Source organism: Mus pahari, chromosome 17 (assembly GCF_900095145.1).
Source record: "Mus pahari chromosome 17, PAHARI_EIJ_v1.1, whole genome shotgun sequence".
Taxonomy (NCBI): Eukaryota; Metazoa; Chordata; class Mammalia; order Rodentia; family Muridae; genus Mus; species Mus pahari.
This window is the reverse complement of record NC_034606.1, coordinates 48,036,786-48,052,577: the sequence shown is the minus strand read 5'-3', so window position 1 is coordinate 48,052,577 and position 15,792 is coordinate 48,036,786. Positions and strand designations below refer to the sequence as shown.

The window sequence follows — 15,792 nt, the reverse complement described above, 5'->3', positions numbered from 1 at the left end:
TTGGGTCTTCACAGATTTAATTGACCTAGGATAAGGTTACACTGGATTAGGGTGGGCCCTAAATCTACCAACTGGTGTTCTTATAAGAAGGGCACGTGAAGTCACAGACACAAGAACTCATTCATCAGTCACCAAGCCAGCCTTCCTCAATCCCGACTCTGGCTACACACTATATAGGAAACAGGTTTCCCCGGAGCATTTTTCTGGTCCATTAACCCACCACGATCCAACTCTATGAGCAGCTCCTACACACTCCTTTGTCAGGCAAGTCCTTTTTCAATCTCTTCTCAGAAACCACTCACTCCTCAATCAAAAAGACCTTTCAGGGTTTCTCTAAGGACATCCTAACCAAAGATCGGTGTCTAGGATCATGTCACTTGCTCATGGTTTGATCATTCCTGTGGCTCCCCCTGGGTACACACGTGCTATGCCCAAACAGAGATTGACAATATGGCCTGTGTTAAGCTGGTGGGTTTCCATGAAGGAAGAGGCTCAGCAGTCGCTGCGATCTCAGCATGGAAACAGGAGGGGAGTCCTCTCGGCCGCTGCCAAGCGCCGTGCTAGGGACAGCACATTCACTGAAATAAATCATAGTGCAACTCTCTTCTTGCTTTAGTCTAATACTGGACACGTGAGAAGCAGGCTCTGGTACCCCACAGGGCATTGCTGTTTACAAAGTTGGAGCCTACATACTAAGCCTATATGTAACCACAATCAGCCCGTGGTTCCTGCAATCTCTGTACCTCTGTTTCCCCTTAGGACTGTTGCCAGCGTTAAAGATAGCTCCAAAACCCCACGTGCACCATTTCTATTAATATAATCCACAAATGTTTTTGATACACCTACTATAAGGCAGGTACTGGGGCTACACTACTGAGCGGTAGAAACCCCTAGTCCTGACCTCATGGAGGTGGAGAAGGACAAAGAAATGTAGTTGTCATTCGGGGTGGGATTAAACATTACGATGGGGAGAACGGTGTTAGAGAGTAAAAGGCTGCAGAGTTCAGGAGGAACCCACAGAGCGGCGGCCGCCGCAGGGAAAAAAAGGCAAAGAATAAAATCTACACACCACCACCACCACCACCACCTCTGAGCCTTCTTCGTCTCAGCCAATTAAACATCAGCATCACGAGCGGGCTGACCAATCGTGAGCTGGAACAGGAGCCTTGGTCGCAGGCCACGGTTTCCCGGCGGAGGGAGGCCAGGGCAGAGACACTTCGCTTTGCCCGCCCAGGCCACGCCCTCTCTCCGCCCAGGGCCACGCCCCCCGCAGCCAGCCGAGTCTGTCTGGAGCCCGCAGCTAGCGGCTGTTGGGGATGAATGTTGTCCTAAAAGCAAAAGAAAAAAAAAGAACGAAACAACCAAAAAACGGAGAAGGGGGGGGGTTAGGGGCAAACACCACGTGGCTGCAGGAGGATTACAAGATTTCCTTTCCTTTCTCCACTGACAAGATTGCAAAATGTGTGAACCAGAAGGCACAGCCAGGACGGGAGCGTGAGGCACTGTAGGCAAGGTAGGCACTGGGATGAGACACTGGGTGAACCTTGAGGGCATCGCTCATGTGCTGGGTTGTGTAGACCCAGAGACTGCTGAAGCCGTGTAGACGCAAGCGACCCGAGGACCCCCGAGGCGGTGTAGATGAGCGCAGGTGGTGCGGAGGAGGCGCCGGGGAGATCTGAAACGGGGACAGACTGATCCCCAAGGCTGAGGTCCGCAGTGGCTGGAGAGTGTGTGGAGGTGCGCGCGGACCTGCGACTCGGGGGACCTCCAGGTAGCCGGGAGCAGGCAAGGCTGTGGACGCGAGCTGGTGGTTGGTGGTGCTGCAGAACCACTGGAAGGTGTAGACGCTTCTGGAAAGTTTGCTGGAGTGCGTTGAGTAGCTCCTGGAGGGGAAAGGGGCAGCTCGCACACATGCAGACCCCGCGGCGTCCCCAGGAACTTAGGTTCTTGGTTATGGCGACCTGTGCGTGTGGGAGCCCCAAGCCTCGGGTTAAGCAGCCCCCTTTTCCCCAGGGCAGTAAGACCAGGGCAGGAGACCTTGATTCCGCCGATCTGCTCTTTGGTTCAATTGGCTGCATCTGAAGTGTCCCCGTCTCTCCAGTGAGGAATCTGAGAAAGGATAACTTGGTGTCCCACCACACTCTGGGAAGACAGGACTAACACCATGTGTTCTGGCTTCTTTTCTCAGCTTCAGTGAGGAGGTTTGGGGGTGGGAGTGGATTGGGAAGTAGTAGGGCGATATAGATGAGACAGAGGGATGGGGGTTGTGTTGTTTTGGGACTCCTGGATTTGCTTGTCATTGCCTCCGTGGCTCCAGGTGTCCATGTATTCTGGATAAAAGGAGGAGTGGAGGCGGGAGCTCGTGGCAGAGTTCTGGCAGGGAACGCTAGTGTCTATCTTATTCTTCCCAAAGGTGTCAAGCCTGGGGCAGAGCCAGCGGGATGGGGGATTAGTGACACTCTTCTATAAGGGAAAAAAGGCACTTTGACTGGGCGGGGAGGTGGGGAGGTGGGGGGGTGGGGGTGGCAGAGGAGAGCCTGCTGGTTAAGAGACACAGACATGACTAGGGTGATTCTTGGGGTGAGTCTCAAGCTCATTTTCTATCACCTTCTGTACCCTTGGTCCCTGTGGGACCTTAGAGTGTATTGTTTATTCTTTCTTTAAAAAAGATTTATCCTCAGGTGTGGTGGCATATGTCTTTAACATCATCATTCAGAAGACAGGCAGGTAGAGCTCTGTGAATTTTGAGTCCAGCCTGGTCTACCTGGTGAGTTCTGGGACAGTCAGGGCTACTTAGACAGGTCATGTATTATTTTTACTTTATGTGTATGTGTGTGCGTGTGCATGTGCGTGTGTGTGCACGCGCACGCGCACGCGCACGGGCGCGTGTGCTGGAGCACCAGCACCACTGTCCTTATTGGGAGATCAGAGGTCTACTTGCTGGGGTTAGTGCTCTCCTCTACCTTGTAGGTCCCTGGGATTGAACTCAAGCCCTTGGGCTTGGCTGCAAGCCCTTTTACCTGCTGAGCCATTCTCACAGCCCCTATTTATTCTGTTGATTGATACACAACAGAACACCTGCCTCAGCTAGGCATTGGCAATGGAGCAGTGACCAAGACAGAGCTAGTCTCATTCCTCACAGGGATTCCAGACCAGTGCGGGGGGGGGGGGGGCACAGATGACAAGCAATAAATACACAGCCAGGAAGGAGAGGCAGCTTGGGTGGGCGTCAAAGAGAGCCTCTCTGTAGGGCTGACCGGAAGAGGTGTCAATAATGCTCCTCATCTCCTGGGTCCCAGGGCCATTGTCACCACTTCCAGGAAGGCTTCCTTGACCTTCCTGATTTCTTGAGAGTTCATATATCATATATATCATAGTTCATATATATATATATATATATATATATATATATATATATATATATATGAGAGAGAGAGAGAGCCATAATCTGGCATGATGCCTTGTATGGACAACATGGTGAATGATGTCTGTTCACATCATTATGCAGAAGTTCAGTGATGGTAGAACCCAACTTTCTGCTGGGCAGATGGGAGGCAAAGGGGCTGGTAGGTAGGTAGACCTTCCCAAAGAAAATGAGCTGTTCAGCCTGGCAGGTGTGCAGTGATTTTTCTTTCTTTTTTCCTTTCCCCTGGCTGGAGGCCTGAGCTCATAGAAATGAATTAAAAGAAGCCAGCAGGTCTAGAGGGAGAAGCAGGCATAGAGTGCTCATAGCAACACCAACGTGGTGTGCAGGGCCACAGGGCCTCATCAGGGAAGGTGCAGGAAGGAGAGAGCACCTGCCCTAGCCCTGGGCTCAGTCCCACCCACCCTCCCCTACTCCCACTTTTTTGTTTGTTTTTGTTTTCAAGTCAGGGTCTTTCTGTGTAGCCATGGCTGTCCTGTTTTTGTTTGTTTGTTTGTTTTGCTTTTTGTTTTTGTTTTTTTTTTCCTGGCTGTCCTGGAACTCACCTCTGTAGACCAGGCTGGCCTTGAACTCAGAGATCCTCAGGCCTCTGCCTCGCAAGTGCTGGGATTAAAGATGTGTGCCACCCACATGACTGCTCCTGTTTCTTGCATGAAGTTTCCTTTAGCACTACTCTGAGAGAATGTAGAGAGTGAGGGACCCCGGATGGCTAGATTACAGGGCCGCCATAACTATATCCCACTTCCTGTCCTGTGGACAGGACCCTGAACAGCTTCCCTTAGCCAGAGTCAGACCCCTAAATAGAGCTGCATAAATGAGTCAGATCACAGACTCTTGGCTGGAAAGCTGGAATCCCGCTTAGAAGAACTGGCTGTAATTTGATTTTTCATGGCTTCTATGCCCGGCAGACCTGTTCTTCTTCCCCTGTGGCAGGTTGTCGGATTCTTGCAGATGCTGGATGAAGCTTTTATGGAATCTCCCTCCAATTCACCCCACTTCAGGGGTTTGAGCAGGCCCATGGCTAGAGAGCCTGTCTATATACTTTATTCAGGCTCTGGCCGGGACAGAATCAAAGCTGGCTCCCACCTACCCACGGGCCCAGCCAGCCCTCCTGCCTGGATTAGCTTTAAAAAAAAAATTAATTTGCAGTGATTTACTTCCTTCTGTTCTGTGGGGATCACCAGCATTTTAAACGTGTGTTTAAATCACATTCCCTGCTCCCAGCTAAACCTTAACTGCCTCCTCCTGCCCAGCACTGCATTCAAAATCAGAAGTTCAGGCCAAGTTCTGTTAATGAGGAGCTGTGTAACCCTGGACAAATGACTTAACCTCTCTCTGCTGCTCCATTGGTTCTTGTAGGCACAGAGGTTAATGGTAATCCCCTCCCCAGCCCTTTGCAGGCTGTTGTGAGGATTAAATTAGATAGCATTCAGGAAGAGCCACTTCAGTGGCAGACCTGTGGTTTCTTTTCCTTAGTATTGTCTGTCCCCTTAATTATCTGGGTGGCCTTGGGGCAGGTCACTCATCCTCCGTTTCCTCCTCTGCAAAACGTAGGGGCTGTCATAGATGAGCAGAGCATAGAACCTTCTACCCTTGCCCCCGAGCCCAGACTGGCTTCTGCCAGCTACTGTCCCCTTGGCCATCCCTTTGGCTTGTCATCTGAGGGCTCTGGTTTAATTGGAGTTGCGTCTCTCCACAGCTGCCGGTCTGTGGAAGACCCTGGGCTGTGGCCCTGAGGGGCCTGCAGTTCCTGGCTCATTTTCAGAGGCAATTAGCTGTGATGTCACGGGCCCGGGAGGTAGCCTCAGTGGGGCACGTGGCCAGGCCACCGGGAGGCTGTGGCCTGCCCTGTCTGAGACCTGAGGGGTCCCTACTGCAGTGGTGCGGAAGCAGTTTCCTTGGCCAAGCCAATTCCATTCCCATATTTTATGAGTCCTGGAAGCCCTAGTTGGAGTGTAAATTACTTCTACCCAGTGCTTTTGTTGGCAACTGTCGGCGCCTTGAAAGCAAGGGGCTTTGTCAGGGAGAACAAAGCTGTTCATGTGTTTTTCTGATTTGGGGGAGGTGTACTCCTGGGGAAGGTTCCTCTCTTCTCAGTGTCAGAACTGAGTCCTTGTTCGCAGCCTCACTGGTTTTGTTTTGGGTTTTAAGTCCTATGGCTTAGGAGTCACATATGGTGAGTGTGTGTGTGTGTGTGTGTTGGATGAGGGATTTCCCCCCCTCCTTTTGGCTTACACAGTGTACTCTCTGGAAGCTAATTCCAAGGACTGAACTTTTCAAATCACAGCTTCAACAGCTTTTAAAAACCTGGACCTGGTTACCCCCTACCATCCATGTGTAAAGATTTTGAAGGGGAAAAGAAAAATCCCACCCCGAGAGCAGGGCAAAGGGAGGAAGCCGGAGGCGCGGCTCCTGGCAGTGAGAACTCGCTACAGACCCGAGGTCAAAGCCAAAATGCTGAGGGTCTCCCGGGAGGGTGCATGGTCTGTTCTTTGCCAGACATCTGGCTATTGAAAAAACATCTGGGTGGCTGGGCTTTTCAGGTTCTGTCTGACATTTAATATCACAAACATTGAGCTTGCTCCTCTTCTCTCCCCCCCCCCAGCCAGACTCCTCCAAACACACCATCCCCTCCACCCCCACCCCCATTTTTGACGGATAAGAAACATCCATTTTTTCCAATTCCCCAGCGTTTTTTTTTTTTTTTTTTTCCTCCCTACCGGAAATCTGATGGGCTTATGACATCATGGCTGGCTGCTGAGCGATGGAGTGGATGCCACAAAGAAATCCGACATGTCAGATGGATTCAGAAATCCCTTTCCCTCCTGCGGCTGGAGGAGCAGGCGTGGAGTCGGGAGAGTCTGAGCTTTGTTTGAGAAATTATTAAGGAAAAAAAAACAACTAAACCAAGTCTTGCCTGACATTAGAGGCGATTCTCTTAAAAACGAGCAGAGCGTTTGGCTATCGTCCTCTTTTAATAAAAATGCTGGGTTTTATGAGACAAAGTGGCTAATAAATCGGACTCGCAGCCTCTTGTGAGTTTCTGTTGACTGTCCTTGTTCACCAATAAAGGAGGGACTAGGACTGCCTTCTCTCGATTCCTTATTAAAATGAGATACCTCTTTTTTTTTTTTTAGGGGAATAAAATTTACAAGGTAAATAGCTGGTTTGTGTTTTTCTAGGAATCCATTTTTTATGGAGTGATCTTGGACCTGCCTCCCCCCCCCCCCCTTTACAAACACCCGTAGCTCCCTCTGCCAGATCTCCTGGCTGAGGGAGCTCTGAGGAGGTCACGGGTCTGCTTTACTGTCCCAGCTGGGCTTGCTGCCGAAAACAATGGGTCAACTGGGCAAGGCAGGACCTGTGGCTGCAGGGCACTTCTTGGCGTGAAACACTTGTTTGAAAGGAGGAGAGTGGTAGAACCCGTGACTGGGGCCTGAGGACCACCTGGCAGGGGTCCTCATTTCCCCCCTCCAAAGGAAGGGAAAAGCACAAAAGGCTGTAGACAGAGGGGCTGAGGAATGAGCTAACCCCCAAAGCAGGCTCAGATTAAGGAAGTTCAAGAGAATGTGTTGTGCCTGGCAAGCTCCCAGCTAAAGCTTTTGACATCCATCTGAGACCCGGGTTGGTGTCTCAGATGAAGGCAAGCTTTGGGGTCCAAAAGTGTCTCTTCCTCTTGGTTTCTTTCTCTGTAGATTGGATTGTGTGTGTGTGTGTGTGTGTGTGTGTATGCATTGACCCTGCTCTGCCAGCTGGAAGAGTCCCAGGTACCTGATGCCTGGCAGTGGGACCAGCCACTCTCATGGGCAGAGAGCGGGCTTTGAGGTGGGTTTAGGTGGGTTTTGAGAGGCAGGTCTGCCATCTGGGCTTGTATCCCGGCTCTGCCTCCTGCTAGCTGCAGGATGCTATGGTTCTGTACCTTGTTTCCTTCTTTGCCAAATCCAAACAGGAACAGGACCCACCTCGGTCGGTCGTGGGGCTACTGGAAGGACAGATGACTTCAGAAGCCAGGGAAGTAGCCGGTGCTCACCTGGCATGTCTTACCACGTTCCCCTGAGCCCAGCAGTCAGGCAAGCAACAGGCCTGGACTGGGAAAACCTTGTCATTTAAAGGAGCACAGGTAGAGGAGATGAGGGATGTAAACCTCTCCTCTCTGCGCACAGAGCTTCCCTGGTTCTCCATTGCTCCATTGAGCTCCGGTCATGAGCTCAGCCTCCAGGCGCCTCCTGCTCTGTGCTTTCTCTTCCTCTTTGCTGGCAGACATTATTTCCTCCAAAGAAAGAGCGCTGCTCCAGTGTCACTTCTTCAGGGCCTTTCTGCTTCTTTCTCACCCCCTGGAGCCTGGAATGGTTCTGACTCAAGAGGAGAGTAAAATCCTGCCTCAGTGACCTTGCTGATGTCCCCTGGGGCTTCTCACTACAGCACTGGCCATTTCCTCCTCCTGGTACACTCGTCCTTCTGCTCTTCATCCCCTTTACTTCCTTGAACGCTCTGATCCCTCCCTCCCTCCCTCGCTCCCTCCCCCTCCTCATCCTTTTCAGCTCCATTGCTCTTTATAGCACTTATTAGCACTTGACCTCTCCATACAGTGGCATATTTGTGCTTCTCCAGTGGTGGGGCATCAAAGCAGGGCTCTGCCTGTTTCCTCAACTGTTGCATGTATCCCGGGTACCCAACACGCAGCTCCATAAGCATGACTTGACAAGAAAATACGCTGCTGGGCTGTGATGGCTCACACCTTTAGTCCCAGCACTTGGAAGGCAGAAGCAGGCAGATCTCTACCCAACACGCGACTCCATAAGCATGACTTTACAAGAGGGAGCGAGGAGACCGTACCCTTTTCTTCCCCGGAGCATTCACACCATAATGCGAGCCTGGTTTACAGAGTGAGGAACAGGATAGCTAGAGCTGTAGAGAGAGACCCTGCCTCAAAAACAAACAAACAAAAACTATTTGTGTGTGTGTGTGTGTGTGTGTGTGTGTGCGCGCGCGCGCGTGTGTGCACGCACGCGTGCACGCGTCTGAAGGTCAGAGGACAACTTGTGGGACTCAGCTCTCTCCTTCTTTATGTTAATTCCAGGGCTTGAACCCAAGTCACCAGGCTTACCAGCAAGCATCTCTACCTACTAAGTCATCTTGCTAACCCCCAAAACATGTTTTGAGTGACAGAATAGGAACGTGGATGGACGAGGTACAAGGATGTCAGATGTTAAACAGCTGCCTGTGCTCGTTTGCATGCCGGGTGTTTGATAAGACATTCATACACACCCAACTCTCAGGACCTCCCCCAAAGCAGGCAGACTGGAAACCAGTGTCTGGAAAATGCTCTAGCCAGTAGGAGGACACTTCCTAAGAAGCGGTCATATGAGAGGTGGCACAACAGGCGTTGCTGAGGACCTGGAAGACAGGTGGACTGTGAAGGGCTGAGCATAGGTTGGGAGAGGGGAGCCTTACAGGCCAGTGGGGTCCAGGCTGGTGGAAAAAGGGTGCTTCAGGCTCCCGTTATGGTGTGAATGCTCCGGGTAAAGAAAGGGCATGGTCTCCTCGCTCCCTCTCACTTTTGCTCTCTGAGGCTCAGTTTCCCCATCCGTGGACTCCTGACTACCTGCTTTTCCTGCTTCGCTGTCCTGCCTCCCAGAGGCTGAGAAAAGCCTCATGTGGTGGACAGTAGAGAAGATTGTAGGAGCAGGGTGATGAGGACTTGGCCTTCTCCCCAGCTGCGGCTCTTCTGTCCTTCTCTGGGTGAGGATAGTCATCGCTGAGAGGACGGTAGCCTGGCTGTTGCTGGTGGGTTCCGGACCTGAAGTGTGCTGGGCTCCTCTGCCTTTGACGGTCTCACACGGCTGAGCCCCACAGCTCTGATAGACAAGCTTTTCCTGGAGAAGTCAAGGCTCAGACCAGAGAGATGATTGACAGCTATATTTACCACACAGCTGAGAAATGACAGATGAAGAACTTGACTCAGACACTTCTGGCCCCCTTCCCTGCTGCCCTTAGCAGGGCTGAGCCTCAGCAGGGGTGTGGCAGGCAGCCCAGGCCTGCCATCTTTCCCAGCAATCGGGAGACCGAAGCTGATGGACCAGAAGTTCAAGGATAGTTTTAAATACTTAGATAGGCCAAGTGAACTTGGTCAGGTCTGGGATAGCCCAGGTAGTTCAGGTTAGACACTGCTCCTGCTCCCCTTGGCAAGGTTATCCTCATCTTGGTTATGCTTTATATTTTCTGTGGGGAAAGTGCACTGGGTCTCTGGAAAACCCTCAAGCCTTTCCTCATCGTGTGGAGCTTCTCTGGCAACCCAAGATGCTTCCGAAATGTCCTGTTAACCCCCTTAAGGTCCCCTGACTACTTCAGGCAGCCTGATAGGCCGGCCGAGCATGCTCTTGTTTTACAGTTGGAGGAAACCAAGGCTTGTAGACAGCAGTTACCTGAGGGAAGGACACTGGCTGATTGGGCTTGATCTTCCATGGCTGCCCTCGGAAGGCTGCCTTGGGAATGAGATGCTAGCTCCATGTGCGGCACACAGCTAGCATTTGGATGTAGTGAGGATTTGGGAAGGGATCTCAGAAGCCAGCTTCAGCCCATGTTTGAGCACAGCTTTCTTTTGGGGTCTGTCCCAAAGTGGGGTTTGGCAGTCATGATTTCCCTGTCCTCATCAGAGTTCAAACAACCTCTGCTGTGGGGGAGGGGAGGCTGACAGAAAGGTCTTCATATTAAGCACTCCAGGTTTCTTTGGCTTTCCAAGCCTCAGTTTCGGTATCTGTGAGGTAGTTATGTTCATACCTGGCTGCAGAAATATTAGGTGTCAAGAAGATACCCAGCTCCTGTGACCACAGACAGTGCTCAGTAAACACCCACCCTGGGTCTCTAAGATACCCAGCTCCTGTGACCACAGACAGTGCTCAGTAAACACCCACCCTGAGTCTCTAAGATACCCAGCTCCTGTGACCACAAACAGTGCTCAGTAAACACCCACCCTAGACCTCCAAGTGTCCCCTGTAACAAGCTGAGTGGGAGCGATCTCACAACTTGGCCCCTGCAGAGCACCAGTGCAGGCCCCACTGCCTCCTTGGCCTCAGAGGTGAGTGACCAGACTTCTGTCTCTGGGGCTTACTTGGCACCTGGGCTGGGCCATGGCAGACACACTGAAGAGGCAGGAACCCCAATATAAGCCTATAGAAAGCAGGGCTTAAGAGCAATACTGGCCTCTGACCCCGAGGAGAGGCAGGATTCACAGGGTAACCTCAAAGCCAGAGCCCTGCCTTCCACAGCTTCCTAGTTGGAAAGTAGCTTGAGGCTGGGGTGCTAAAAACTGGGGGATGCTTATTCCTGCGAACTGCCTCACGTTTCTCTAAGCAGTTACATTTGTTGGATACCTACAGGGACTTCATGCTTGCTTAAATACAATTTTTAATGTTTAAAGATTATTATTATTATTATTATTATTATTATTATTATTATTATGTGTAGCAATGTATACATTTGTGTGCGCACATGGAGACAGGAGAACAAGTTTTAAGAGTCTATTTCCTCCTTCAACCTTTGCATGGATTCTGGAGATTAAACTCAAGTTACCAGGCTTGCAGGCAGGTACCTTCTTCACTCACTTGCTGGACCTTGAATAAAATTTTAAACATTTACTTCTTCATTTCTGTAGTGCTAGGGATGGACCCTAGGGCCTTATCCATTCATGGTGAGTGCTCTATCATCAAACCAAATGGGGAAAAAAAAAAAATGAGATAGGGTCTTACATAGTCTAGGCTGGCCTCAAATTTGTTAGGTAGCCAAGGATGACCTTGAACTCTTGATCCTTCGGAATGGTGGGGTTACAGGTGTGCACACCACTTCCAGCTTCTGTGGTGCTTGGGACAGACCCCGGGGCTTTGTGCATGCTAGGCAAGCATTTGACCCAGTGAGCTACATTCCATTCCTAGTCGAATCGTTCTTGAGAAATGACCTCATTTCATGAGACAGAAAGCCAAGGTTTGGAAAGCAAGAGGAACTTGGCTAGAGTAATGTCAGAGCCAGGGCTTCAGTCCAGAGCTGTGGACTCCAAAGCCAATGAGCAGTCTCTGTCTCCTGGCCAGAGAGGACAGAGCCCAGTCTTCAGGGGTCTAGAGTATGATGCTGGAATTCCAATCCTGACTCTGCTCTTTGCCCACTCCGTGTCCAATACTTACGATGCTTTCTTTGTTTCTTTTTTGAACAAGCAAGCAAGCAAGCAAGCAAACAATGTGTATGTGGATATCATCTTGAGTGGCAGTCAGAGGACAACAAGTCAGAGGCGAGGCTCTCCCCTTCAACCTCACCGAGCTTGCTGAGGTTCTTCTGCACTCTGCACATTCGCTCCAGATTATTATTCCGTCTCCACGTGGGAATCCCGAGATTACAGATGCACATCACTGCATTTAGCTCATTATATGGATTCCAAGGATTGGATCTAGATTGGCAGACTTAAGCAGCTTTTACCTGGAGCCATTTTCCTGGCTTTTACCCTGACTGACTCAGTCTAGATGCCCTGTCTCTTAGGCTCACATTTCTGCTCTGTGAGGCAAGGCAGTGCAGTAAGAAAGGCCTGTGAATGGGAATCCAGCAGGTCTGTTACCAGCAAGCCTGGGGAGAGTATGAGATCAGTACGCAGGGGACGACAGAGATGACACGGGGCAGGTACAAGGACCTTTCTGAAGTTCATGAGTTAGAAGGACAAAGGCAGGACCTGGGCAGAAGGCGGAGGCCTCACCTGAGCTGCCCTTTCCTCGCTTTGGGGCTTTACCTTGACATTTGGTCTCTCCCAACATTATAGACCCTTCTAAGGATTTGCTCATTGTTTGTTCCCTGGGTGGGGGGTCCTTCCTGAGGTACAGATCCCACAATCCCATGTACAGCCTACATCTGAGCAGTCGGTCCCCAGCCTGCTGTCTTGCCTGACAGTGGTATCACCGGTTCTGACTGAAGCCTGTGCTCCTTGCCTGCTGGGGGACCCTGAGCATGTTAATTCACCTCTCTGTTTCTTTGTCTGCTGATGGACAACAGCAGCTCAACTTATAGGACTCTCCCGGGGATTGAATGAAGTTGGGCTTCTAAAGTAGCAAGCCACAATGCCGCAGAGAACCAGTCAGCCAGGACACGCGCTGTCACACACATCATTATTGTGATGTGTGAGTCCCGGGGGTGTGCGTAGGGTGGGAGGCAGGAACTTGGGGCTTGGTGATGGCTCTAGAATGAATGTTCAGCCCTTCTAATAAAATCAATAATAATCTAAGTAGAACATTCAGTGGGTGATCATAGCTAACTCTGACCACCCCAGAACATGGTCGGCTTTGCAGAGACTACCAGTGAGACTGTAAGAGAAGTGGCTGCCTAGAGAGGACTTGCATGTTGGGCGTGGGGTGGGGAATCCTGATCCTGGCCGGCTGGGCACCTTTCTGATGGTCCAGACACATGCCATTGCTCCCCATTGCTGCTATCTTACATTCCCAGACCTAGGAATGCTAGGGTGCTGGGGAGCCAGGGTGTGGATATGATCTGTCAGTGATTTTGTGAGCTCTGGTCTTGGTAATATGTGTGCACACACACGCGCGTGTACACACACACACAGATGGACATGTGGGTTCCTGACCTGGGTCTGCTGAGGATTAACTGACTGAGCCTCACCACTGTGCATCTGCAGAAGTCCCTCCTCTATCGGGGTGGGAGGTCCTCATTCTCATTGATTTCTTGGCCTCATTCATCATTCATGTGGCAATCAGCACCCAGAAGTGGGATGGAGCTGAGAAACCCCCACCCCTTGAACTGGCACAGGGACCTGACAGAGGGACAACCAGCATTGTCATTAGGTACTGCCCACAGTGGTACCTGGGGACAGGGGACACCCATGGCCTCTAGTTTGTGGCAGCTCACACCTAGCTGTTCTTCATTCCACTGGTACCCTACTCTTCCCCCTCCAGCCCCTGCCACTCCAGGAAGCTCGGGGTGCATTCTGAGAAGCCTGAGGCTGGGGTGCACCCAAGCCACCTTGAGAGAGTGCTGGTGGGATGGCTCTGGACTGGATCACCTGCTGTCGAACTCAACTCAGCACTAGAGAGCCACTTGTGCCATTATCAGTGGCTAAGAGAGGGCAGGTGGCCCTTGGGATGGGGCAGTTCATCAAGGGATGGGACCAGGAAGGATCAAAGACCCTGGGGAGTCAGGAGGTAGGTTGAGTTAACTTGGGGCCCAGGGTAGCCCAGGCTTGTCCAGATCCAAGGCTGGATCCTTGAGGGGGTTCAGTTACTCAATCATTTATTCATTCACTCCTTCATTCACCACAGAGCTCTGCCACCCTCTGACTCCCCAGGGCTGGGATTACAGGCGTGTGCTGCCACACCTGGCCTTGTTCTAAACTCATCATTCCAAAAGGACCTCATGAGTGCCCCGCAGGCCCCCACTCATCCTGGACATGTAGGAGTGAACAGAAGATACAAAACCCCCTCCTCATGGACATGCTGAGGGGGAGGGAGAAAGGGAGGGGGAGGGAGGGAGAGAGGGAGGGAAAGAGAGAGAGAGAGAGCGGGAAAAAAAACACACCAAAAACAAGGGGGAAAAATCCCAACATAATAAGAAAGGAACATATGTTGTTATCAAGAGTGTTAAGTGCCAGAGAGAAAAATAAAGCCGAGAAGGAGATGGTGGATATTTTGCTTCTCATTTATAAATAGGTGTCCAAGGAGGGTCTAATTGAGAAAGTGCCATCTGAGCAAAGACAGAGGGAGGGGACACCTCTGGGAGAGGAGCTATTCCAGGCAGAGCTTAAAGCCAAGAGCCTAGGCCCAGACTGGGATCTGGCCCGCCACAGTCAAGAAGGCGGGGATGCTGGAGCATCCTGGGGAGAAGGGCAGAAGCCAGGTGGTAGCAGATGAGCTCCAGGAGGAAGTAGGGCCAGATGTTGAAGCCCCTGGATGTACCATTTGCAAGGGTCCCCCTGGCTGCTGAGGTAAACAGGATTGGGGAGGGGCAAGTCAGAAGCAGGGAGCTGAGGCAGGCAGTTGGAGAGCCTCTAACAGGCCCCTGACTGCCAAATGACAGAAAGCATCAAGGGTGTTTGGTGTTGCTAAGGATGTCTGGTTGAACCCTAAGGGAGGCTGGAGACCTAAGCATAGGCTGCAACAGGGGGCCTGCAAGGCGTAGCAGGTGGCTGTGGCCACAACCATTCATGCTAAGAGACAGGCTCTAACATGACAACCTGTAGCAGATGACAGCTGGGGGGTGTATGTCTTTGTTTCTGTACCCCAGAAGTTCTTGGGTCCCATCCCTGGGGAGCCTCAGTCTGCTCTGGATGGGGCTGCACTCGGTGTTGCTGTTGCTCATGGGCTTATATGGACATTCTCCTTCCTCCCTCTTATCTGTTACCTTGGGTTTTTTTATTTTTGTTTTTGTTTTGGTCTTTTTGTTATTTTGGGTTTTTTTTCCCCCAGAACTGAGGACCGAACCCAGGGCCTTGCACTTGCTAGGCAAGCGCTAGGCAACCACTGAGCTAAGTCCCCAACCCCCTCCCTCTTATCTGAGCACCTGCATCTGCCCACCCTCTGTCCCTCTCCCCTCTCTGTTATCCCTCCTTCCTTTCCCACACTGACTATCCTCTCACACATCTTCCTCTCACTTCAGCACCCCGCTTCCCGTGAGCTCCACACTAGGTCCGTGCTCTCCTGCCCTTGACCGTCATGTATCTGGGTCCAGGGTCACTTTTCTACAAGGTAGGCAGAATTATGGCTACTAATGGAAACTCTTAATTCTGTCAAGTTGAAGATAGCCACATGTTTGTGACCACATGTGGCTTGATAGTTAAGCATTTTTTATTTTATGTCATTTAAAATTATGTCACTGGAGCTGGGGCTGTAGCTCAGCTGGTAGAATGCTTGCCTGGCATGAGCTAAGGGCTGAACTCAATCTCCAATGTCATTTAAAACAAGCGTGGTGGCGTACACCTGTAATCCTGGCACTTAGGAAGTAGAGACAAGAGGTTCAGGAGTTCAAGGTCATCCTGTGCTGAAAAGCAAATTGGAGGCCAGTCTGGGCTGTGTGAGGCCCTGCCTTGAAAACAATATAATTTAATTAAAAAATACATTTGCCAACCTTTAATCCTTAGCACTTGGGTTAGGTAAGTCTTTGTGAGTTAAAAGTCAGTCTAGTCCATATAACAAGTTTCAGGCCAACCTGAGCTACAAAGTGAGATATTGTCTGAGAGAGAAAGAGAGAGAGAGAGAGAGAGAGAGAGACAGACAGACAGACAGACAGACAGACAGACACACACACACAGACAGACAGACACATACACACACACACACAGAGAGACAGACACAGACACACACATGCACACAGAGAGAGAGAGAGAG

General features: G+C 51.1%; 1 protein-coding gene across 1 annotated transcript in view; it reads left to right on the top strand.

Annotated features, from left to right (window-relative positions):
- The first annotated feature begins 1,489 nt into the window (after window positions 1-1,489).
- The window catches only part of Tcf20 (transcription factor 20), a 171,502-nt gene continuing 157,199 nt past the window's right edge, over window positions 1,490-15,792 (top strand). Inside the window, exon 1 of the mRNA XM_029547803.1 lies at window positions 1,490-1,513. The gene's annotated coding sequence lies outside the window, so the exon portion shown is untranslated. The remainder of the gene's footprint in view (window positions 1,514-15,792) is intronic.